Source organism: Pelophylax lessonae (genome assembly GCF_965119305.1).
Source record: "Pelophylax lessonae genome assembly, chromosome: 13".
Lineage (NCBI taxonomy): Eukaryota > Metazoa > Chordata > Amphibia > Anura > Ranidae > Pelophylax > Pelophylax lessonae.
The window spans coordinates 158,392,096-158,418,268 of NC_138780.1; the positions used below are offsets into that span (position 1 = coordinate 158,392,096).

A 26,173-nucleotide genomic window follows, 5' to 3' on the forward strand; every position below is an offset into this window, starting at 1 on the left:
TGACGGAAGGCCCAAGAAGCACTTGGCATCTGAGTAGAATGCACCGTCACAAGCAAAGGAGAAACCTGACCTTTTAGAATAGGCCTGAGTTAACATCTGTAAGAACCATCTAGAGATGGTAGCCGAAGAAGCAGCCAGCCCTTTTCTTGGTCCATCCGTTAACCACAAAAAGAGTCTGACCTCCGCAAGGACTCAGTAGCTGCCAAATACACCCAAATCGCACAAACCACATCCAGGTATGCAAAGTAAATTCCTTGGGATGAGCTGGCTTGGGACATGAGGAAGGCAACACAATGTCCTCATTCAAATGGAATCCAGAGACACTTTTGGGAGGGAATGATGGACAGGGACGAAGAAACTGGATTTTTGACAGACCGTAAAATCCTTTTCTCTTAAGTTCATTGACGGACGCAGTCTCTGATGCATATCAGTAGGAACATCCCAAAGCAGTGCCATAAAATGAGGGGTGGGAACAGCAGAAAAACAAGTCCCCAAGGCTAAACATAGCCAACCAGGCAACACAGGACTCATTAGAACAGCCGATGAGGCCTACCTGAAACAAACAGTAAACACCCTTAAGAAAGTCCAAAGAGCCCCCTAAACAGCAGCCTGAAAAACTTTGCGGCCAAAGAAGCATCTGCAGATGCCAGCACATCCACCTTATAAAATTTGGTAAAGGTGTGAACAGACGACCAGGAAGCCGCCTTGCAAACCTGAAGCACAGATGCCTGATGGCGAAAAGCCCAGGAAGCACTAAGTGCCCAAGTAGAATGCGTCTTAACAGGGAAAGGCTGAACCTGACCGTTAATTGAATAAGCCTGCACAACTTTCTGATCCATCTGGAAAGTCGTAGCAGACGCAGGCAGCCCTTTCTTTGGATCATCCTTGAGTACAAAGAGCGAATCTGACTTTCGAAAAGACTCAGTAGTAGGCAAGTACACCCTGATTGCCCGAACCACATCCAGAGTATGCAGTGCAAATTCCTTAGGATGTTTTGGCTTAGGACACAAAGAAGGTAACACAATGTCCTCATTTAAGTGAAAACGGGAAACCACCGTTGGAAGGAAGGATGGATCCAGACGAAGTACCACTTTATCCCTGTGAACCACCAGTACCACTTCATCCCTGTGAACCACCAGGTAGGGAGAACAGGACAACACCGCCAGTTCCGACAACCTGCACACAGAAGTGATAGCCACCAAGAAGGCCATCTTCTGGGATAAGGTAAGAAGGGGAATCTCTCGAATACTTTCAAAAGGAGGTTTCTGAATAACCGACAGCACCAAATTAAGGCCCCAAGGTGGCAACGGAGGTCGCACCGGAGGCACCAAGTGTCGCAACCCCTGGATGAAGCTACGCACCAGGTAATGGGTGGCCAATGGCCTTTGGAAAACTGCCAAGACCAAAACCTTACCCTTGATAGTACTCAAGGCCAACTTTTGATCAACTCCCCGTTAAAGGAAAGCCAAGATCCGAGCAACCGAGTAAGAACAAGGGGGAGCCCCAAGAGACTCACATCACGCAAAATCTACAACTTCCACGTACGATGATAAATCTTCCTAGAAGTCGCTTTCCTCGCTATAAGCCGAGTGGGAATCACTGAAGCAGACAATCCCGTCCAACACCTGGCTTTCTACAGCCAAGCAGTCAAAGCCAGCGACCGAAAAGCAGGATTGAAGACTGGTCCTTGAGATAATATATCCTCCCAGAGAGGTAGTCTCCAAGGAGCGTTTGCGACTAGCCTGACCAGGTCGGCATACCAAGCTAGGCAAGGGGCCAGTCCGGAGCCACAAGAAAGACGGGAATCCATTTCCGCCTCAATCCTGCGAAGAAGTCTTGGCAGAAACTAGAAAGAAAGGCATACACATCAGCTGATACTGACCCCATTGGGCCACCAGCATGTCTGCAGCGTCTGCCAGACGGTCCCCGGGAGTACCTCTGTACTTTTCTGTTGACCGGAGGCACCAACCGATCTAAATCTGGAGTGCCACAACGAAGACATAACTGCTGGAACACCTACGGATGGAGGGACCATTCCCCTGCATACGCCTGTCAACTGAGGTAATTTGCCTGCCAATTTTCCACTCCTGGAATGTTAACAACGGAGAGAGCTGGAACAAAGTGTTCCGCCCAACGAAGGATGCCTGCCACTTCCAAGGCTGCAAGGACACTTTTGGTGCCCCCTTGGTGAATGACATAAGCCACGGCCGTGGCATTGTCCGATTACATGCGCACTGGACAACCCTGCAGGTACTTTGTCCAGTGGACTAGGCAAAGCCGGATCGCTCTCAGCTCCTAAACATTGATCGGTAACCTTGATACCTCCAGGGACCAGACAACCTGCCGAGGACCCCCCCCCCCCCCCCCCCCAGAGAGACTTACATCCGCGGTGACAATTGTCCAATATATAGGGAGGTCAGGGACCGAAGCCACCAGATCAGAGACTCCCTGGTCAGCCGGCTCAGCTGAATCTTAAAGTCCAGGGAATTTGGATACCTGTTCCATATGAGAAGAATCTACTTCTGGAGGATCCTAGCGTGAAATTGAGTGAAGGGGACCGCCTCGAAGGATGACACCATCAATCAGAGAACTCTTATACAGGTCCGAAGGGACGATCATTTGCTGGACAGCAACAGCTGAACGGCAGTCTGGAGTTTTTGGAGTGTTTCCAGAGGAACAAACACCCTGGCTGAGGACGAGTCCAAAGTCAGGCCCAGTCTCATGGAAGGGACCAAGGACGACCTCTGAGGGTTCAGAATCCACCTGAACTCATGGTGATTTCCAAATTTGTGTCCAGCACCGTAGAAAACTCCGCATGGAGAAGCAGATTGTCCAGGTAACCAAGGACCGATATCCCCTGCTGCTGTAACAGCGCCGGGATCAGAGCCAACAACTTTGTGTAGACCCAAGGAGCAGAGGCGAGACCAAAGGGCAACATCACAAAATGATAGTGATCCTATCCAACGGCAAAACATGCCAGCGCGGCATCACATATTAAGGAGCTGTTGGATCAGCTGGTGCAGGGGCTGCAAAGGCAGGAGGGAGACGTTTTCCCTCTGAGTCGCGGCGTAGTAACTTAGCCCATTCAGTCAATGTTTGCGTGACAAGGACAACCGTAAACACCGGTTTTATTGCAGACCCCGCCAGAGAGTACATATTGCGGCCACAGACTCTGCCTTCCTATCCTCTGGATTCTTAAAGGGCAAGGAATCCTCCACTGGAATCACGGTAGCTTTATTCAGCTTAGAGACTGGAGGGGTCCACAGGAGGTGGCACCGTCCACTTCTTTATCAGGGACTCCTCAAAAGGGTAGCGTCTAGGAATCGGCTTAGGCATCCCAGAGGAACGCTTTGGGCGGTCCCATTCATTTTTGAGAATGGCGTCAAAATACCTGAGTGAGGGAAAAACCTTTGTCGCTCTGGATGGCTTGTGAGTGCCAAATGTAACCTGCGTCCTCCATTTTTAGGGTATCAAGTACAGAAAACACTAGTGCGTCCACCAGCGCCTTATCTTACGTGGCAGTGGAGGTAGAAATGTCTTCCTCACTATCAGAGGAGACAGAGCTTGAGGTAGCAGACCCGGCAGGGAGACCCGCGTCTGCGGTGGCTGAATCAGACTTAGAACCGGAGACATCAGATGAGGCAGGGGTAGGCGGAGGGGGGTTTCTTAGCACCTCGCCCTTTAAAGGCCATTTCTACCCGGAACACAAACGCTTCCAGAATCGGCAAAATTGCATCTTTAGACAGCTGGGGTCCGGAGAGCCCTGCGGCCTCCCCGAGGGGTCGGGGAACACAAGATCTGTAGGGTCCATGTTGCACAAAGGGAACCAGTCAGCAAAAGCTAAAGAAAAAAGGGGGCACAAAGTTTTTTTTTCTTCTCAAAAAGTCCCACCGCACTACAGCACCCCCCAAAGGTTAGGCAAGCACGCTGGAGACCCCCAGAAGAGAGAGAGAGAGAGAGAGAGAGAATGTCTGCACAGCACGTTTCAGCAGCAGCTCAATCCATAAAAGGAAGGATCTGAGAAACAGCCCAGGATATAGGGAGGGGCTCCACCCACAAAACAACGCCTCCAGGATTCTGATTCCTATAGAGATAACAACCGCAAAAAGACTGTCAGGTGTATCAAGATGGCTGCCAATCTCCTCAGCACATGAGGCTACAAGAAAATGGTGGCCTCGCATGGCCTGCAGCAGATGAGGACCCTCGTGGGGACCCCCCCAGAGACCAAAATGGGATAGACTGTCAGGTGGGCCCTGGAGTAACAGGCAGAGTCCCCCCCCCCCCGTTCGTCTGGTACCAGCGACACACCCCCGGCCCCCACATCCGGCCCGGAGCGTGGTCCCAGCCCCCGGGAGCAGGCCCACTAGCCCCCAGTTTGAGGAGGGGGCTAGTGGGCCTGCTCCCGGGGGCTGGGACCACGCTCCGGGCCAGATGTGGGGGCCGGGGGTGTGTCGCTGGTACCAGACGAACGGGGGGGGGAGTAGAAGAGGGAGTGCCTGACAGGACAGAGGGGAACCCGGGAATGTGAGGGTCCGACCTTCCCAGGTAGGGGCCCACGTCCACTCCAAAATCTGCAAGGGGAAGAGGGGAGGACATTTACCAACAATACCAGAACAGGCAGGCGCCATCTCCTGACAGAACCCCTCTCCGTCAAAGTGGGGGGGGCTGTCGGCCAAATAGAAATGGGTGACTCGGGCGGGCCTAGACCCGGCTGTATGTGATCTGGTGAGACGTTTAATTTACTGGGTCGGTCCCCATCCAGTGGGACTATTTTGTGGCTGACCCAGCGTGGAGCTGGGGTCTGCGCACGCTCGCTGGCTGGGGTGACCACTGGATCTAAATATCGAGCCCAATGCCCAGATCCGGCATAGTTGCTTGTATATCTCACAGGAATAAAATCCAGAGAAAAAGCTAACAAAAAAAATAGCTAATAGAAAAAAAAAAGACTAGAGATCCCAGCAAGGAACTAGGTCCTTACTCCTAAATAGGCAAATTAAAACTGACATCCTATGCATGAAGACAGGGTATACCCTGGGAATGCCCATAGGCGTAGCCAGAACTTTTTTTCTGCCTAGCGTTCCACTCCTGTGGGGGGTATAACCCTACTGACATGCATCAGAGACTGTGTCAGTCAATGAATGCCACTTTATCCCTATGGGCCACTAAATAGGGACTGCAACAGTATAATGCCAACTCCTATGCCCTGCGGTCCGAGGTAAATAGACACAAAGAATGCCAACTTCTGGGACAACTTAAGCAAGGGAATCTCCTGAATATTCTCGAATGGAGGTTTCTGGAGAACCGAAAGCACTACATTTAAATTGCATGGCGGAAAGAGAGACCATGCAGGTGAAGCCATATGTCAAACCACCTGAATAAAAGGTACAAACTAAAGAGTGCATGGCTAGGGGTTGCTGAAAGAAGATTGCCAAGGCATACACCTGGCCCTTGATGGTAATCAAGGCCAAACTCTGCTCAAAGCACCGTTGAAGAAAGGCTAAGAACGGAGCCACAGAAAATATTGAGGATGAGCGCCAATTGACACAAAAAAGAAAATGTACACTTTCCACGTACGATGGTATATCTTGCTAGAAGTCGACTTCCTCGCCCTCACCATAGTAGGGTCACTAATTCAGACAAATCTCTTTCCTTCAGTACCAGTTTACGGCCAGATGACTGATTGGAAGACCCTTGCCCTTGATTCCTCACGGGGGGGGGGGGGGCTGGAGTTTTGGGACTTTAAATGAGGCATATGACCCACAGCTTGGAGAACTGTATTAACATGATTGTTGATGTGGCTTGACATGTTGCAATTATACAAAGATGAATATATATATATATATATATATATATATATATATATACATATATATACACACATACATACATATACACACACACACACACACACACACATACATGCACACACAGATAGGGGTGAAAGTGCCCAGTAGGCAAGTGGTTAAATGGTTGCTTACAAATACAGGTTCTGCCGAAAACTGAATACATAAATAAGGCATGATTGTGAAGATTTGAATAATTTTCTTTGGGAAGATAAGACTTGACAAAGCGCACAGCGCAAAACATGTAGTCATGGCAACCATATAGCTTATGGTCCACCCTGGTTCCTGGTATTTCCCCGCAAGTGGCGCCTGTCCGGCTGATGTCACCGCTACGGAACTACAGCGGAGTCCTTTCATCCTCACGCCGGCTGGTTTCCGGCTTTGTGCACACACTGCTTAGCAGTCCTGGGAGACTGACCTCCTCGCACTCGTGTTGCTTGCTGCCAGGTGCCCTTGTCTACTCCAGCCCAGGGAGATGTAAGCATTTTATGTACTTTGTTTTTCGGTTATCAATACCAATAAACTGTTAACCCTTCCTATACTGGATGTTCACCTGACTTCCTTATCCATTGCATCCCGGTGTGGTTCATGCGCTGCCTTCCTCATGTACTTTTGTCCATATCAGTACCCTTCCTATGCTTGTTGGCTAGCAGCAGAACAACCGCTGGGGAGCCTCACAGGCTTACGTCTATCCCTCCACCCTACAGGCATCCCAGGAGCGCCTGGTTTGTGATTATTGCTATACATATTCACTGTTACTGTAAAAATGACACTGGCAGGGAAGGGGTTAACTTTAGAGATCCAGTGGTTAAGTGTGTCCCTAGGGGCGTGCTTCTAACTGTCAAGGGGTATGGCTTTTGATGTAACCACAGAGACATACGATCCTACATAGCAGGATCGTATAGTCTCTGCTGTTACACCAGGGAGAATGACAGGAGGCTTTGTTTACATTAGCCGCTTGCCTTTCTCTCTTGCCAGCGGGAGATCGCAAGTGACCGGCCGACATCGGAGCCGCCGTGAACGAGCGGGGCGCGCCTCCGGGGGCCTTTATGGTCCAATTCTATGGACCTACTACCTCAGACGCAGATATGCTGCCTTGTCAAAATATATAACTGATGGTTGCTTCCCGGACACGTCCTAGTCTGCCAATGACCGTGCTGGTTCCCACATTGTGCAGAAAGATGGAATAGCAGGCCACTTTCATGCCTTGCGTTCCTATTGGTCTAGTCAGGAGAGGTGAAAGCCAAGTCTAATTACTTTGTTTGTTTCACCTTTGTTTCACTTTTTCTAATTCATTCATCTCTCTCGTGTATTCCCATGAATGCTAACTAACAGTTGTTTATTCTATACCTGTGACATTAATTTTCCATGCTTTAACTATGTTACCTGTGTGTCTCTTTTACACACAGGTGACTACTCAAATATTGCTAATATTCTTCTGACAACCATAGATGGACAATCTTTGTCCACATGGCTGTCAGTACGCATTTTGTATGTAAACACTTAAAAAGGGTGCTTTGTATAATCTATGTATTGTTCATTTTTTGACTACCTGTATGATTGTTGGAATATTGACATAAATGTGTCTTTAACAACTGTTTCCCAGCCACTGCACATGCGCAATCCCATGCTATTCTCCTTTCCCCCTGCGGGGGTCGCCATGACCCAGCACCTCCAACGGATGTGTGGTCTCTGGGCCGGCCGAGATAGTGGGACTTGATTCCCATTCATATCCGGTCTGGTGGCTGTACACTGCCGCTATCGCGGCTGTTTGGTGCACAGCGCGGCGCATGCTCCGTCACCCGCACTACGCCGTTAGGGACCTGACTCGGCGTGCGGACGTCACTTCCGCCCGGAGGTGTGTCACCGCGCCGAGTTGAGGGTTGGCTTAAAAACAGCACATCGGCATCATCATTTCAGATGCCGTTGTCCATGCTAACAGACGACCTAGAGGTAAGGAGTGTTGAGTTACTATGTGTGACTCTAACACGAACTTCATTTACCAATCCGCCTCTGATTTTGTTCCTCTGTATATCCATCTAGACCGTACGCTGCCGGTGACGCCAGGGAGACATCTCCCCCCCTTCCTGTTTTCCTCTCCTGTCCTCTCCTCCCCTTTCCCCCCCCCCCCTATCTCCTTTCCCTCTCCCTGTTGGCTGAGCACGTTACCCCAGTATTGCACTGTTGTAATCAGAATTAAGACTCCCGGCACCCCAAAACAGCGTCTCAGGTTATAAGTGTCCATTCAGTCCGGCCTGACAGATGATATACTGTCTAAGGCTTGGCAAGTCTAATTTTTATATCGCTCAACCCCTACCTCTAACCACAAAGGTCTGCCTGTTATTCATGAGCACTAATCTAGAACCTCTTGGTTTCTACAGAGAGTGATATAACCTACACTACTCTGTTGAGCATCTCAGACAACTATATCCATTATTGTCTACATACAGGTACTTATGCCTATAAGAAGGTCTTCCTTTCTTTTTATATTTTTTTAAACAACTTTTCTTTCACAAACTTCTGCATGCCAATATCCCCTCCACATCCGTTGGTGAGGCGTTCACTGGGTGATGGCCCGCATCTGCATGGGGTTGGATAGACATGGGACCCTGGTGTGCATGTGCATGTAGTGGCTCTGAGACGTATCAATCAATTTATATGTTGTATTCTATTATATATCTTCTATTACACAGGATCTTAAAGGCAAAAACAACACTATTTTATATCAAACCCCTGAAGAAGCGGACCCATTTGTCCGCGAAACATGTTGGGTAGATGCCAGGTGCTCATCTGACCACCGGTTATTGTTTCATGTGTCTATATCTATTGCCTGTTCCTTTACTTGTATGTCAACATTGGATACAATAATGTTTTTACATTCCAATTGTATGTACCATTGTATGTCTTCTGTGCTTTTAACCTTGTTTAAATAAATAAATATGTATTTTTTATAAACAAGTTATATACTTTCTAGACTTACAGTACCGTCAAAATCCCACCAGCCCTCTTTTCTCATTTTTCTAGCTATTCTTATACCTTGCATTTCTCCCCTTTTTTTTCTCTTTATCTTTTTTCCCCTATTTCTTTCCCCTTCTTCTTTCCTTTGTTCCTTTTCTTCTTCTCCTTATCCCACTCTTTCTTCCCTTTGTTCTTTTTCTCCCTTTTTTCCCTTTTTTCTCTCCCCTTTTTCTATACCCACTGGATCCTTTGCCTTCAATTTTTCCCTTTTTCTTTATTTTGAGAATTTAGTCCCAGTGTTAAGGATCCCTCACCCAGATCCTACACAGACTATCTTTTCTGGTTATCAGTATCATTGGGATGTTGGTACATTTCACAAATTTACAACAAACACCAATTTTGACATTGGATCTTTGTTAGATATGAAAAGAATTTCCTTTTGTAAGGGTCTGGTGTGGAACTGAGCAAACGGAACTGCCTCGAAGGTTGACACCATCAGACCTAAGGCTCGCATGCAAATCCGAAGAGAGGACACAGTGCTGGATAACATCAAACGAATTGCCCCCTGCAACTTTTGCAGTTTGTCCAGGGGAAGAAAAACTCTTGAAGTGGAGTCCAGAGTCAGGCCCAGATAATCCAGTTTTAGGCATGGTACCAGGGGAGATTTTTTTTAAATTGATGTTTCAACTGAGCTCTTCCAGAGTCCGTACAGTGATTGTCAAGTCGCCAACAGGGCTGAATGTGAGTCTGCTCTTTAGAGGAGATCGTCCAGGTACCCCAGTACCGCAATCCCCCTTATCGCAGTAATGCCAATAACAGAGCCAACATTTTGGTGAAGACTCTGGGGGCAGAAGGGAGACCAAAAGGGAACGCCACATATTAATAATGCTCCTCTCCTACAGCGAAGCTAAGAAAACGCCGGTGTCCAAATAGGGATGTGTAGATATGCATCCTTGATATCCATGGAATCCAAAAAAATTCCTTGGTGTAGAGACGCTACTACCATGCGAATGGACTCTATTCAAACCTTCTGTACCCGCACAAAGCGGTTCAGAGCCTTGAGGTGCAGGATTGGACATACTTTGCCTTCTTTCCTGGGCACAGTGAACAGGTGTGAATAGAACCCCCGAAAGCGTTCCCGAGAAGGAACCGGCACAATCACCCCTTGTGACAGCAGATCTTGTACCGCCTCTCGTAGATCCCTTAACTGGTCTGGAAATAGGTGTAGATTGGACGGGAAGAACCTGTCTGATGGTCGGGACCGGAATTCGATCTTGTAACCTGATTGGATCAGTTCATGGACCCATTTGTCCTGAATCAAGGCAGTCCATGGTTCTGGAAAGAAGCAAAGACGTCCTACCCACCCCAGATATTGGTGAGGGCGTCCATTCATGAATACGGTAATTTGCCTGCAGGTCTGAAATGGACTGTTCCTCGGCTTTGTAAGAAATGGGAGAAAAAGGGATAAAAAGTAACAGTCCTCAAGATAGTAATATTTCTCTACAATGCCTCCACGTTTTTAGTGGGGATCAGCCTAACCACACACAATGTAGGCAAAAAATGTTTCCCCACTAAGAATAGGGGGAAAAAAAAAAAGTTTTTTAGCTAGATCTTGAATTAGGCAAAGAGACAGTTATGAGTAGTTCCAAAAATGTAAAGCGTGGTAAATAAATTCATGACATTACATGAATGTGCGGGCATAAACAAAATGACCAAAAAGAAAAGGTGACAACATATAACAAGGAAACGAGACAAGACAACGTGTGTACAAATAACTACAACCAGCTGGTGTGTATAAATTCCTGTGACAGGGGTGATACAGTATATCAGCAGCAGATGCTGCCTGATTCAGAAATTTTGAAGTACTCCCCTGGTAAAAAAAAGAGTAGTATAGTAGAAAGTCCTAGTGTTACATGCAAAAGCATGTGTGTTCCAAAAGGAAAAAACTGAATTTTTGTAAAATCTTACCCTAAAATTCCTTTCTCTGAGTCCTCCGACAGTCGCCGCCCACTCATACAGCCTTCACCAATGGGGTATTGACTTCCTCTCCACAAGAGTAGCTAGACATAAGACTTGTTAAAACAAAAGCATTTACATAGACACACCCATGGGGGCTGTTTCACTGGTCCAATAACCCCCTGCAATCAGCCATCCCAACTCAGTTTGGTAGCAAGCAGTTAAGTGTATAAGAACCCCCAAAAGAGGGGCGGGGACTGTCGGAGGACTCCGAGAAAGGAATTTTAAGGTAAGATTTTACAAAAATTCAGTTTTCTCTTACGTCCTCTGACAGTCGCCGCCTCTTCATATTCGTCACAATGGGTATTAGACTTTGCTCCGAAGGAGTAGCTAGGCAACAGAATATGTTAACATTAAAGCTTTTAACATATCCCACCCACAGGGGGTGGTCCCCTCAGTCAATACCCTCCTACTTCCTGCAACCATATCTCAGTTTCAGTGGAATAGCAGTAGAGTATACAACCAAAATCCCAAAAGAGGGGCGGGGGCGGCGACTGTCGGAGGACTCAGAGAAAGGAATTTTACAGGTAAGATTTTACAAAAATTCCGTTTTCTCTTACGTCCTCCGACAGTCGCCTCCATCTTCATATTCGTCACAATGGGGACGTCCCAAAGCAGTGCAAACATGAGGGGTGGGAAACGCAGCCGCGCCTAAAGGCAACGCAGTCTCCACATCAAAGAAAGGAACCTTACCAAAGGAAGGACACCAGCTGGGCAACATGAAAAAAAACTTGCTCAACAGGAGCAACAACCCAGGAAAAACAAATAACCCAGGGATAAAAACGTATCCCAAAAAGCCAGGGGTCCAAAACAAAGGACCCTAAGGAACTGCCGCACTAAGAACCTTGCGGCCAAAGGAAGCATCCGCCGATGCCTGAACATCTACTCTGTAGAATTTTGTGAAAGTGTGCACGGTCGACCAGGTCGCCGCCTTACACACCTGGGCCACAGAAGCCCCATGACGACAGGCCCAAGACGTACTCAGACATCTAGTAGAGTGCGCCTTCACAGGCACAGGAGGAACTTTTCCCTGCAAAGCATATGCCTATTCAATGGTCTGTCTGATCCATTTGGCGATGGTAGAAGCCGACGCCGCCATACCCTTCCGAGGACCCTCTGGAAGGACAAACAAAGAATCCGTCTTGCGAAAAGACTCAGTCGATTTAAGGTAAACCCTTATCGCCCTAACAACATCCAAAGAGTGCAACCTCACCTCCTTCGGATGTTTAGGCTTCGCGCACAGCGAAGGTAAGACAATATCCTCATTGAGATGGAATTCCGAAACTCGCTTCGGAAGAAAAGAAGGATTAGGTCGCAAGACCACCTTATCCAAGTGAATGACCAGATACGGAGACTTGCAGGACAAAGCCGCCAGCTCCGACACTCTGCGAGCTGAAGTGATCGCCACCAAAAAGGCGACCTTTTTGGACAACATAGACAACGAGATCTCCCTAATCTGTTCAAAAGGAGCACGTTGTAACACAGATAGAACTAGATTAAGAAGTCCCAAGGAGGCAGAGGTTCCCTCCTAGGAGGGACCAGATGCCGCACTCCTTGAACAAAAGTGGCAACCAAGGAGTTAGAAGCCACAGGACGTTGAAAAAGAACGGCCAGCGCAGACACCTGACCCTTGACCGTAGCCAGCGCCAAACGCTGGTCGACACCCGTTTGAAGGAAAGACAACACTTGAGAAACCGAGTACGTGCGAGGTGAAAACCCCCTGGACTCACACCAGGCAAAATAGGCCTTCCAAGTACGGTAATAGACTTTCCCTGAGGAAGGTTATCTCGCGTTGACCAAAGTGTGAATGACCTCAGGGGAGAGACTCCTATCCTTCAGGACCTCGGTCTCAACAGCCAGGCCGTCAAAGCCAGCGACTGTAAAGCAGGATGGAATATCGGGCCCTGAGACAGGAGATCGTCTCGAAGAGGTAGACGCCATGGGGCGTCGACCGCCAGATTCAAGAGGTCTGCGTACCAGGACCGGCGAGGCCAGTCCGGTGCCACAAGAATCACTGTGTTGCGTTCCGAGTGCAACCTGCGAAGGAACCTGGACAGCAATTGAATAGGTGGAAACGCATACATCAGCTTGTACTGATGCCACGGGACCACCAACGCGTCCGACGCTTCTGCCCGAGGGACGCGCGTCCTTGCCACGAACCTTCTCACCTTGTTGTTCAGACGAGACGCGAACAGGTCCACATCTGGCAGACCCCACTTCGCGCACAACATTCGGAAGACAGCCGGGTGGAGAGACCACTCCCCCTGATCCAGGGTCTGGCGACTCAGATAGTCCGCCTGCCAGTTCTCCACCCCCGGAATGTGAACCGCCGTTATCGCCGGGACATGAGTCTCGGCCCAAGACAGAAAGTCGGCCCCTTCCCGAGCCGCTCGGGCACTCCTGGTGCCCCCTTGGTGGTTGATGTAGGCCACCGCCGTGGCATTGTCCGTCTGCACCCGAACCGGACAGCCCTGCAGCCGGTCCGTCCAACGGCGAAGGCAGAGATTTATCGCAAGCAATTCCAGAATGTTGATCGGAAGGGAGGACTCCCCCTCCGACCAAGTTCCCTGGGCGGACAGAACGCCCAGAACACCACCCCAGCCCGACAGGCTGGCATCCGTGGTGATCACTGTCCATGAGATAGGACGAAAGGACTTGCCCCCCGATACCATCGGGGCCTGGAGCCACCACAGAAGATCCCTTCTGGTGCGAAGGCTCAACTAAATTAGAAGATCCAGAGATTGGGGTCGCCCGTCCCACTTGGACAGGATCTCCGCTTGGAGACCCCGCGTGTGAAACTGGGCGAAGGGAATCGCCTCGAAAGCCGAGACCATCAATCCCAGACATCTCATGCACGTCCGGAGGGACGAGCACGGACTGTCCCTGAGGGACCTGACTTCCTCCTGAAGAGTCCTGAGCTTGTCTTCCGGCAGGAAGACCTTCGCCTGGATCGAGTCCAGGATCATTACCAGGAAAGGGAGACGAACCGACGGACTCAGCGTCGACTTTGGAAAATTTATCGTCCAACCAAACTCCTGCAGAGTTTGCATCGTGACGGACAGGTCCTTTTCCAGACCCTGGCTGGACGCAGACCGAACCAGAATGTCGTCCAGATACCCCAGGACAGAGATGCCCTGAGCTCTCAACAAAGCCAGAACGGGTGCAAGCACCTTGGTGAAAACACGAGGAGCCGAGGCGAGACCAAAAGGCAACGCCACGAATTGGTAATGATCCTCCGCAATGGCGAATCGAAGGTACCTCTGATGACCCTCGAAAATCGGGATGTGAAAGTACGCATCCTTCAGATCGATGGAGGCCATGAATTCCCCCGGAACCAGGGCAGCCACTACCGACCGCAGGGATTCCATGCGGAACTTGCGAACCCGCACAAAGCGGTTCAAAGCCTTTAAGTCCAGAATTGGACGAACCTTGCCCTCTTTTCTGGGCACAGTGAACAGATTGGAATAAAACCCCCGAAATCTGTCCCGATGAGGCACCGGAACCACCACTCCCTGAGCCCTCAGGTCCCGCACCGCTAAGTGCAGGTCCCGCAAACGCTCCGGAGACAGTTGAAGATTTGAGGGAAAGAATCTGCTCTCCGGCCGGGAGAGAAACTCGATCTTGTAGCCAGATCGAACGATTTCCTGAACCCACCGGTCCCGCACGCGGGCCAGCCAGGGTTGAAGAAAAAAGAGCAAGCGTCCCCCCACCCCAGAACTGGGTGAGGGCGCCCCTTCAGGCCGCACGGTTATGGGCAGAGGGTCCGGACTGACCGGACTTCTGTTTACCAGACCACGGCTTCTTTTGGGAGCCTTGACCCTTGAACGGTTTGCCCTTGTAGTGCGACCGAAAGGCACGAAAGGACCCCTGAGGAGGCCGAAAATTAGTATGCTTCTTACCAGGAGCCCCCTTAGCCTTGGGGAAGTGGGGCAAGAGCGTGCTCTTACCGCCCGTGATCCCCTTTATCAACGTATCCAAGGACTCCCCAAAAAGGTGAGATCCATCATAAGGCAGATTGGCTAAGGTCTTGCGCGAAGATTGGTCCACCGACCAACACTTCAACCAAACCAGGCGGCGAGACAACACCGCCACGCTTTGTACACGTGCAGCCAACGGCACTAAGTCCAAGTCCGCATCACACAGGTACATGACACCCTGATGGATTTGATCCACCATATCCAATGTCGCCGGCGAGGCCGAATCAGCCACTAGGACGCGCCTAAGCACCTGCGTCCAACTTGCGACAGCCTGGGCTGCCATAAGAGAGGCAAACAGAGCTTTAAGCATCGAACCCGTAATAGAATAAGTATGACGGGCAAGAGACTCCATTCTCCTATCCGTGGCATCTCGGAACACCGGGGTATCCTCTGCAGGAATCGCAGTGGATTTGTTCAAAACCGCAATTGCGTGATCCACCGGGGGTGGCACACACCACCGTTCATCAGTGGCAGGCGTGAAAGGATAACGCAGCCTGAACCTACTTGGCACAGCAAAAGGTTTGCGTAAATTGTGCCATTGTTCCTTAACAGCGCGCTGAAAATCATCAGTGCAGGGAAAGACCTGCGATGTCTTGCGTCTTTTCTGCGTCCCATAAGCCGCCAAGGCAGCGGGAGGACACAGTTCATCCTGCAAACGCAGCGTTTGTTTTATAGAAGCAACCAATTCATCCATGATTGCAAGCTCTTCAGGCGAGCCAGGGGGAGAATTATCAACCCCTTCAACCTCAGCCTCCACCTCGGACCCCACGAGATCCAGGGAGGAACGGGACCCTGATAAGGAGACTCCAGCCATAGCAGCCCCATCACCTTCACCCTCAGAATCAGAGGAAATAGAAACTCTGGGTCTTTTAGTGGATTGAGCAGCCACCAGCATCTGCACCTGAGCAGCAAGGTTAGCCACCACTTCGGCTAAATCCCCCCCCTGGGGGGGAAACAGCAGTCCCCTGGCTTCCCACCAAGGTGGCAGGAAATTTGCCCTCCTGAGAATCCATTTGCCCCAAGAAAAAAATATGCCGGAGAATAAAGGGTTAACTGCCCCTTTAACAAGCGCAGCGAGCGCAGCCCACCGCACACACACACAAGAACAATGAGACCCCCACAGGGATAAAACTGAACACAGGCAATGGATATAGGAAGGAACAGAAGGATAAAACCTGAGGAGACCCCTGCTGCTGCTGCCTCGATCGGTGCACCCAGGAAAGAGGAAGTGATGTAATCAGGGCGCTCTATTAAAGCCTATGGAAGGCTACAAGAAAATGGCCACCCGCAGTGAAAACATGCGGCTGGAGCGAGCGCAGGCAAAATGGCGCCGTTTGGCGCCGAAAACGCCACTCCCCCACTACTGTGATGCATACAACACCACCCATGTAAAAAAAACATGGCGGATCGCCGCAGGGATCGCTGTATCGTGCCCCAAACGTGACAAAAACATGCCCCACAGCACACAGCCCTTCACACTGTACACAGGCTGACACAGACAGTGCCACACAGCCCCCCCCCCCCCTGCAGCCCACAGCATGCAGCCAGAGCGATAGGGAGACAGTGTGAACAGAGGCAGGTTACACAGTCCCAGACTGACAACCCCCCCCGACAGACAGGTCCCCACATAGATACACTTACCTCATAATGGCGTGGGGAACCCGCATAGGCGAACAAGCCGCTGCACATGAGGCAGGGAGAGTCGCATCCAGGACGCACAAAATCGGGGTTAAGAAACCGCACAGCGTCCAGTGAGGTAGCCACCTCACCAATCATCCCTGCACCGAACAGGGATGGGTCGTTCACTGCGCCAGGAGCGTTACCTGGCTGAACGCTCGATGGCAGGCTGGGAAGCCACTGACCCACGACCTGCGACCAGGGGGATCAGCCCGAGACCCAGCCCACACGAATCCTCTTCATCAGAAGAACTAACGCTGACAAAAAGAACAGCTAAGTAAAGAGAGAGAAAAAACTCAAACAAAAAATCAAAAAAGAAGAGAAAGGCTGAGGCAAAAAGCCCCAGCATAGAGCGATCCAGCTACTCCTGACAAGCTAGACATTGAAACTGAGATATGGTTGCAGGAAGTAGGAGGGTATTGACTGAGGGGACCACCCCCTGTGGGTGGGATATGTTAAAAGCTTTAATGTTAACATATTCTGTTGCCTAGCTACTCCTTCGGAGCAAAGTCTAATACCCCATATGTGACGAATATGAAGATGGCGGCGACTGTCGGAGGACGTAAGAGAAATTCAGTTTTCTCTTACGTCCTCGGACAGTCGCCGCCCACTCATACAGTCTTCACCAATGGGGATGTCCCAAAGCAGTGTAGACATGAGGGGTGGGAAACGCAACCGTCAAAAAAGGCAACGCAGTACCCACATCAGAGAAAGGAACCTTACATGAACAGCAAGGGAACCTTCTGGGCAACAAAAAAGCTCAATAGGAGCACCAACCCAGAAAAGCAAGTAACCAAGGGGGTAAACAACCCCAACAGCCAGGGACCCGCACAAAACCAGGGTCCCCTACGGTACTGGCCAAAAGAGGCATTCAGCTGATGCCAGAACATCAATTTTGTAGAATTTGGAAAAGGTGTGCACTGACGAATAAGTCGCAGCCTTGCACACTTGGGCCACCGGAAGCCAGATGCCGGAAGGCCCAGGATGCACTCACCGATCTGGTAGAGTGCGCCTTGACAGGGAAGGGTGGAACCCGTTCCTTCAACAAATAGGCCTATACAATTGTCTGTCTGATCCATTTTGCAATGGTCGCCGCAGAGGCAGCCATACCCTTCCAAGGTCCCTCAGGAAGGACAAAGAGAATCCGATTTTCGAAAGGATTCAGTTGACGACAGGTAAACCCTGATCGCCCTGACAACATCCAAAGAATGCAGGGCAACCTCCTTAGGATTCGCACAGAGCGAAGGTAAAAACAATGTCCTCAATGACGTGAAAATCTGAAACCACCTTTGGAAGAAAGGACGGGTTAGGTCGCAAGACCACCTTATCCCTATGAACCACCAGGTAAGGGGAGCGACAAGACAATGCCGCCAACTCCGACACTCTGCGAGAAAAAATGATCGCCACCAGAAAGGCAACCTTTTTAGACAGCAGAGGTAACGAAACTTCCCTGATGTTTTCTAGCGGGGAACGTTGAAACACGGACAGAACTAAGTTCAAGTCCCATGGAGGTAAGGGCTCCCTTCTAAGAGCCAAGTGACGCACACATTGAATAAAGGTGCGAATCAAGGAATGAGATGCCACAGAGCGCTGGAAAATAACAGCCAGTGCAGATACCTGGCACTTAATCGTGGCCAACGCAAGGCGCTGGTCCACACCAGACTGGAGGAAAGCCAACACTCTCGCCACCGAGTAGGAACGAGGAGAGAAACCCCTGGACTCACACCAGGCAAAATAAGCTTTCCATGAACGGTAATAAATCGTACCAGACGAGGCTTTTCTAGCCTTGATTAAAGTAGGGATGACCTCTGAGGAGAGACTCCTGTCTCTTAGGACCTGGCTTTCAACAGTCACGCCGTTAAAGTCAGCGACTGTAAAGCAGGATGAAAGATCGGTCCCCGAGACAGGAGATCTTCTCGCATCGGCAGCCGCCATGGAGGCTCGACGGCCAGGTGAATGATGTCCGTGTACTAGGACTGGCGTGGCCAATCCGGCGCCACCAGAATCACCAAAGTTTGTTCCGAGGCCGACCTGCGAAGGAACCTGGACAACAACTGAATCAGAGGAAAGGCATATATCAGATGATACCGATGCCAAGGCACCACCAGCGCTTCCGAGGCGTCTGCCAGAGGATCGCGCGTTCTTGCCACGAACCCTTCCACCTTGTGGTTTAGCCGAGACGCGAACAGATCCACATCCGGGGATCCCCACTTCGCACACAGCATTTGAAATACCTCCGTGTGCAGGGACCATTCCCCCTGGTCCAGGGTCTAGCGGCTCAGATAATCGACCTGCCAATTCTCCACACCCGGAATATGAACTGCCGATATCGCTGGGACATGAGTCTCGGCCCAAGACAGAATACTGGTCATCTCCTGGGCCGCCCGGGCACTCTTGGTGCCCCCTTGGTGGTTGATGTAAGCCACCGCAGTGGCATTGTCCATCTGCACCTGTACAGGACAGCCCTGAAGACGATCCGACCAATGGAGCATGCACAGCCTGATCGCTCTCAATTCCAATATGTTTATCGGAAGGGAGGATTCCTCCTCCGACCAAGTGCCCTGGGCAGACAGGTTGCCCAGGACGCCACCCCAGCCCGACAGGCTGGTATCTGTGGTAATCACCGTCCACAGTAATGGGCGGAAGGATTTTCATTCCGACACTGCCGGGGACTGAAGCCACCACAAGAGATACATTCTGGTTTGGTGACTCAGAGACACTCTCAGGTCCAAGGACTGAGGTAGTCTGTCCCACCTGGCCAGGATCTCCGCTTGGATAGATCACGTGTGAAACTGTGCAAATGGTATCGCCTCAAAGTCTGACACCAACCCCAGGGACCGCATACAGGTCCTGAGTGACAAGGATTCGTTGTCCCTGAGGAACCCGACCTCGGACTGCAGGGTCCGGAGTTTGTCCTCCGGTAAGAACACCTTTGCCTGAGCAGAGTCCAAAACCATTCCCAAATACGGGAGACGAACTGAAGGAACCAAGGTCGACTTCTGAACGTTGATGGTCCAACTGAACTCCTGGAGCGTCTGGACTGTAGTGGACAGATCGCACAACAGGCTCTGGCTGGCACTCGATCTTAACAGGAGATCGTCCAGATAACCCAAGACCGCAATGCCTTGTGCCCGCAACAGGCGCCAACACCTTGGTAAAGACCCTTGGAGCCGAAGCGAGACCGAAAGGCAACGCCACAAACTGATAATGATCCTCCACGATAGCGAATCGGAGGTACCTCTGATGACCCTCGAAAATGAGGATGTGTAGATACGCATCCTTCAGATCCATAGAGGCCAGGAATTCTCCTGGACTCAGGGAGGCCACCACAGAGCGGAGCGATTCCATGCGGAATTTTCGAACGCGCACAAATCGGTTCAGAGCTTTTAAGTCCAGAATCGGACGTACCTTGCCCTCCTTTCTGGGCACAGTGAACAGGTTAAAGTAAAACCTCCGAAATCTGTCCCGATGAGGCAACGGGACGATTACCCCCTGGACGAGGAGATCCTCTACTGTTTGATGCAGGTCTTGTAACCGCCCTGGGGTCAAATAAAGATTTGAGGGAAAGAATCTGTCCACCGGCCGTGAAAGAAATTCGATCTTGTACCCTGATCGAATGATTTCCTGAACCCACCTGTCCGGAATTTGGCGCAACCAAGGATGGAGGAAACCGCGCAGACGTCCCCCCACCCCTGAAATGGGTGAGGGCGCCCCTTCAGGTAGAAGCAGGTTGAGCCACCGCACCCGCTTGGCCAGAATTTTGGTTTGCCGGCCCAGGGCTTTCTCTGGCCACCCTGGCCCTTGAAGGGTTTCTCCTTATTCTGCGATTTGAAGGCACGAAAGAACCCCTGATTAGGTTTAAAGGAAGGGCCCGCTTACCAAGGAAAAAATTACCCTTAGGATTCTGGGGAAGCAGAATGATCTTGCCCCCAGTGACTCCTTTAACCAATTCATCCAGGGAATCCCCAAAAAAAGGCGAGACCCCACATAGGGAATGTCAGCCACCGTTATTCTGTATTTTTGGTCAGCCGACCAGCTTTTCAACCAGATCAGTCGACGGTTAATCACCGCGACACTGGACAGGCGCGCAGCCAACGGGGCCTCATTTAAGGCCGCATCGCACAAATACATGACCCCTTGATAAATCTGCTCCACCATCTCCAAGGTAGTAAGGGGGGGGGGGGGCAGAATCAGCAACAAGGGTGCGTTTGAGCACCTTGGTCCAATCTGCCATAGCCTGAGCCACCATGATAGAGGCAAAATTAGGTTTTAGCATGGAACCTGCCACCATGTAAGCATGGCGGGCAAGTGATTCCAGCCTCCTATCTGTAGGATCCCTAAATACCGGGAAATCTTCAGTGGGAACCAGCGTAGCCTTGTTCAATCTGGCTACAGTGTGATCCACTTGAGGAGCCACACACCAGCACAAAACTGTAGTAGACGCAAAAGGGTAGAGAAGTTGAAACTGTTTAGGCACCATGAAGGTGTGTTTCAAACTGCGCCATTGCTCATTCACTGTGTGATGAAACTCAGCGGGGCAAGGAAAAACCTGTGCCGTCATGCGGGTCCTGTGTGTACCAAAAGAGGACACAATGCCCGGAGGATTGGGCTCATCCTCTAAATGAAGTGTTTCTTTAATGGCAGAAATCAGCGCATCCATAGCTGCGCGTTCCTCGGGCGTCCCAGGGGGGGATTCATCCACCCCTCAAACCTTCGCCTCCCCCTCAGACTCTTGCGGGTCCTGAGAAGAGCGAGTCCCTGAAAGGGGCACGCTACCTACAGCAACCATGTCACATTCAGAATCAGAAGAAAAAGAACTCCTAGGCCTTTTTCGAGCAGCACGTTCAGTCATCAGCACATCCATTTTGGACACCAAAGTCGCCACTACAGCAGCCAAATTAGTCAGGGCAAAGGATTCAGAGGAACTTGAATCCCCCACCAAAGCTGGAGGGAATTTGCTGTCCTGGGATTCCATTGCAAAAACGTTTTTTTTTTTTTGTAAGGTACTGGCCCTTTAAGCGTGCCGCGGACCCCCGCAGCACACCGCTACAATGACTGTAAACACAGACCCCCCACCCTCCGCAGGGACAAACGGAAAGCCAGGAAGATTGCACAAGGGAGGAAAAGAAGGACAGCAGAACAGAGCCCCACAGGTGTGTTACCACCGCAGTCGGTCGCTCCTGAGTGAAAGAAGGAAGTGATGTCACCACCAGAGACTAAACTGAGGCTGAAGACGAAGGAAAAATGGTTGCTTATAGATAGTAATGGGAGGCTTCGGTAAAATGGCCGCCGACATGTGCTCGGAACGATTGTTTGCAGCAAACAAGATGGCGCCGCAAGGCGCCAAAATACACTACATACTATGCTGTATAAGCGCCCATAGTGAAGCCAGACATGTTGCCCACACCTAAAATGGCGGACCGGCGGTTTTTAACCCCAAAGCGGTCGCTGCACGTGTCTGTACCTCCAAGCACCCTAAAGTGACACAGGAGAAAGACCCCCAAAACCCCACACAGCGCTGGCTGTGAGAGAAAAAACTCCCGCAGGGACCGGGATCAGGGAGCCCAAAAACGCACAGACATGGACACCACAGACACACAGGACTGCCAGCCCCAGACAGAGGCCCCCCACAGAGTGAACTTACCTGTCCTCGATGGCGTGGGGTGCCTCATATCAAACGGGAAACCGCCCAGATGGCAGGGGGTGCCGTCAGCCAAAAAACGCAGGACACCAGTAGTGCATGGACGAACCATGGATGTGTCCGGTGAGGTAGCCACCTCACAGGCTGCATCCCTGAGGACAGGGATGGGTCATTTGCGAGGCCAGGGCGAACACATAGCCTGCTCAATGCTCGATGGCGGGCTGGGATTCCATCTGACCCTCTGTCCTGGAGAACAAGGACGATCAGTCCGATTCCCAGCTCCGCAAACGCCGTCTTCATCCGAAGATCCGACTAACGCTGACAAAGTAAACAGCTAGTAATGCAAAGAAAAAAATGAAATTTACAGAAAATAAATCATAAAATAGAATAAGAAGGCTGAGACTGTAGCCCCAGCACAGGGAAGCCCATCTACTCCTTAACTAGGCAGAAGACAAACGGAGTTGGGATGGCTGATTGCAGGGGGGTATTGGACCAGCGGGACAACCCCCATGGGAGTGTCTATGTAAATGCTTTTGTTTTAACAAGTCTTATGCCTAGCTACTCCTGTGGAGAGGAAGTCAATACCCCATTGGTGAAGACTGTATGAGTGGGCGGCGACTGTCGGAGGACATAAGAGAAATGTTATTTTGGAAAAAAAGCCTGAAAGAAGAAATTCTATATTATCCTGGATAACTGTCCCTGATAAGTAAACCATGGATTAAAATCCCTTGTTAACTGCATATGCGGTCTGATGCCGGTAAATAGGCTTGATAATAATGCAGATGATGGGATTTAAACTGTGGTTACAATGTAATGAAGTGCTTAGGATATGTGGAAGCCAATTCTCCTGTTATCATTGTAGCGGTAAGGAAGGCAAACAGGTCTTATATAGAAAGTAAACTGCACTGATGCCCATTAGACAACTCACTTACAACAATGTAACTGGTGGAGATTTGGCAAGTCGGCGGCAATTACATGGGTGGAAGAAACACCATACCAACGATATCGGTTGGGCACCACTCCGGACAGACTGCCTCTCCACTCGGGGTACCCTGCGACTCAGGCTGAACCAGGTCATGTGCGTTCCGGCGAGGTGTTCCACTCGTGGGCCAGCCCCGTCCAAGGGGGGTCTGTCGTGGCGAGGCTCAGCGTTGGGCTATAACCTCTGCGCGCCCTCGCTGGCCGGGCGACCTTAAGGATCTAGAAATTACAGTCCAAAACCCAGTCCAGCTGTTGACTGCAGTTCTCTCAGGAACATAACTAGCTAAAAGAATTACATTTTTAACAAAGAATCATTTTAAAATAAAAAACAAGCTATGATCGAAGTCCCAGCCGGGAACTAGGGCCTACTCCTAAACTAGGCAGAAACAAACTGAAGCCTATAGTAGAGTGTGTGGGTGTATGCCTGCAGGGACTGCCCCATAGGCGTGGTAAATTTTTTTTCTGCTTAGTGTCCTACTCCTGTACGGAGCAGAATAACCAATGGTCAAGAAGAATATGGAGCTGCATCCGTCAATGAACAATAGACAAATCTGCTTTTGTTAAACAGAATGATTTTTACTCGCCTAAAAGAGCTAGAATCAGATCCTGAAGCTGGAATTTGGAGCGGTTCTTGCTCTGGTGCAAGGCCTCCATCGTACGTTTTGCCTTGTCACTGCCACAGCATAGCAACTACAAGTTAGGGTATTTTCTTGTGGGGTACTCAAAGAGTAGAGCGTGGGAGACAGCATAACCATGTCCGCTAGGAGTACGAATAAACCCAGGTTTAGATTGTCCTGTAATGGATTCTAATGGTGAAAGAGCAAGAGGAACCTGCTGAGTACTTTATTAAGGGCTCTAGGCAGAAGTGGCATCAAAGAGTTGCATTTGCTGTGATTCAACACCTGGTCATTCACCAGAGGCTTAACTCTGAGTAATTGAATTTTTGTGCCAGGTATAAAAAGTTTGCACCAAAAAGTGAACACATCCCAAACATACCTCGGTAATACACAGTAATAATCTGTTGAACAGGTAAGTTAGGGACATCCTGTAAAATACTCTGAATTTGTTTATACAAGATCCATTGTGATGGACTATGGCCCTGGACTTCTATAGTTAAGTCAACTAGTTGCACAAAGTGCCAAGGTGAGCAACCCAAAATCCAGTGCTCAAAACATTGTTAAGACAGACCACACAGTGTGAGGTCTGTGTATAGCTCCCAAAAGGTTTCAACAAAGTTGCATTAATCCAGATAAACTACTTCCACAGGCAGTGAGGTTGACTGAAGAATTCTTTAGGAAAATAATAAAATGAATTAGAGTAGTGAAGCGGTTCTCTCAGAGAAGGGGAAGTGGATCATAACCTACATACCACTAGCAACCCATGGAGTGGGGTAAGGTTATAGAGCCCCCCCAAGGGGGCAGGTCCTCAAAAGCCAATGTCCAATCCTATAACCCATGGTGTATGAAGTTAACTTTTGTGTGCTGTACAATTAGGATAATTGACTTTTACTGTAAATATACTGTAGAATTGCCCTCAACCTGAACGTTGTATTGGTCATTTTAAAGCATATGCAGCCCCCTGGGAAATAGGGAAGCACAGGCCATAAAACAGTCAAGGCTATGATAAATTGGAAATGTTGATATTTCCATGCAACGAGGGACTTTCTGATATGCATTTTTTATGATGGCACACTTTAACAAATTAATGGAAACCCTATTAAAGGATAGAATTGTGGAACATCTTAAATCCCATGGATTGCAAGATGAAAAACAACATGGGTTTACTTCAGGGAGATCATGTCAAACAAATCTTATAGATTTTTTTGACTGGGTGACTAAAATAATAGACGGTGGAGGTGCAGTAGACATTGCATATCTAGATTTTAGTAAGGCTTTTGACACTGTCCCACATAGAAGACTTATCAATAAACTACAGTCATTGAACATGGACTCCCATATTGTTGAGTGGATTAGGCAGTGGCTGAGTGACAGACAACAGAGGGTTGTAGTCAATGGAGAACATTCAGAACAAGGTCATGTTACCAGTGGGGTACCTCAGGGATCTGTACTGGGACCAATTTTGTTTAATATCTTCATAAGTGATATTGCAAAAGGCCTCGATGGTAAGGTTTGTCTTTTTGCTGATGACACAAAGATATGTAACAGGGTTGATGTTCCTGGAGGGAAATGCCAAATGGAAAAGGATTTAGGAAAACTAGAAGAATGGTCAGAACTCTGGCAACTGAAATTTAATGTGGATAAGTGCAAGATAATGCACCTGGGGCGTAAAAACCCAAGGGCAGAATATAGAATATTTGACACAGTCCTGACCTCAGTATCTGAGGAAAGGGATTTAGGAGTAATTATTTCAGAAGACTTAAAGGTGGGAGGACAATGTAATAGAGCAGCACGAAATGCCAGCAGAATGCTTGGATGTATAGGGAGAGGTATAAGCAGTAGAAAGAGGGAAGTGCTTATGCCGCTGTACAGAACACTGGTGAGACCTCACTTGGAGTATTGTGCGCAGTACTGGAGGCCATATCTCCAGAAGGATATAGATACTCTAGAGAGAGTTCAGAGAAGAGCTACTAAACTAGTACATGGATTACAGGAAAAAACTTACCAGGAAAGGTTAAAGGACCTTAACATGTATAGCTTGGAAGAAAGAAGAGACAGAGGGGATATGATAGAAACCTTTAAATACATAAAGGGAATCAACTCGGTAAAGGAGGAGAGCATATTTAAAAGAAGAAATACTACCACAAGAGGACACCGTTTTAAACTAGAGGGGCAAAGGTTTAAAAGTAATATGAGGAAGTATTACTTTACTGAAAGAGTAGTGGATGCATGGAATAACCTTCCTGCAGAAGTGGTAGCTGCAAATACAGTGAAGGAGTTTAAGCATGCATGGGATAGGCATAAGGCTATCCTTCATATAAGATAGGGCCAAGGACTATTCATAGGATTCAGATATATTGGGCAGACTAGATGGGCCAAATGGTTCTTATCTGCCGACACATTCTATGTTTCTATGTTTCTATGTTTTTTCTTTCCTATCCCAAGTCCCACTTTAAAAGCCTG

At 49.5% G+C, this 26,173-nt stretch overlaps 1 protein-coding gene across 1 annotated transcript in view; it reads right to left on the bottom strand.

Moving 5' to 3' along the window:
* The window catches only part of TDRD9 (tudor domain containing 9), a 789,496-nt gene that overhangs the window by 285,867 nt on the left and 477,456 nt on the right, over nt 1–26,173 (bottom strand). The window lies entirely within an intron of this gene.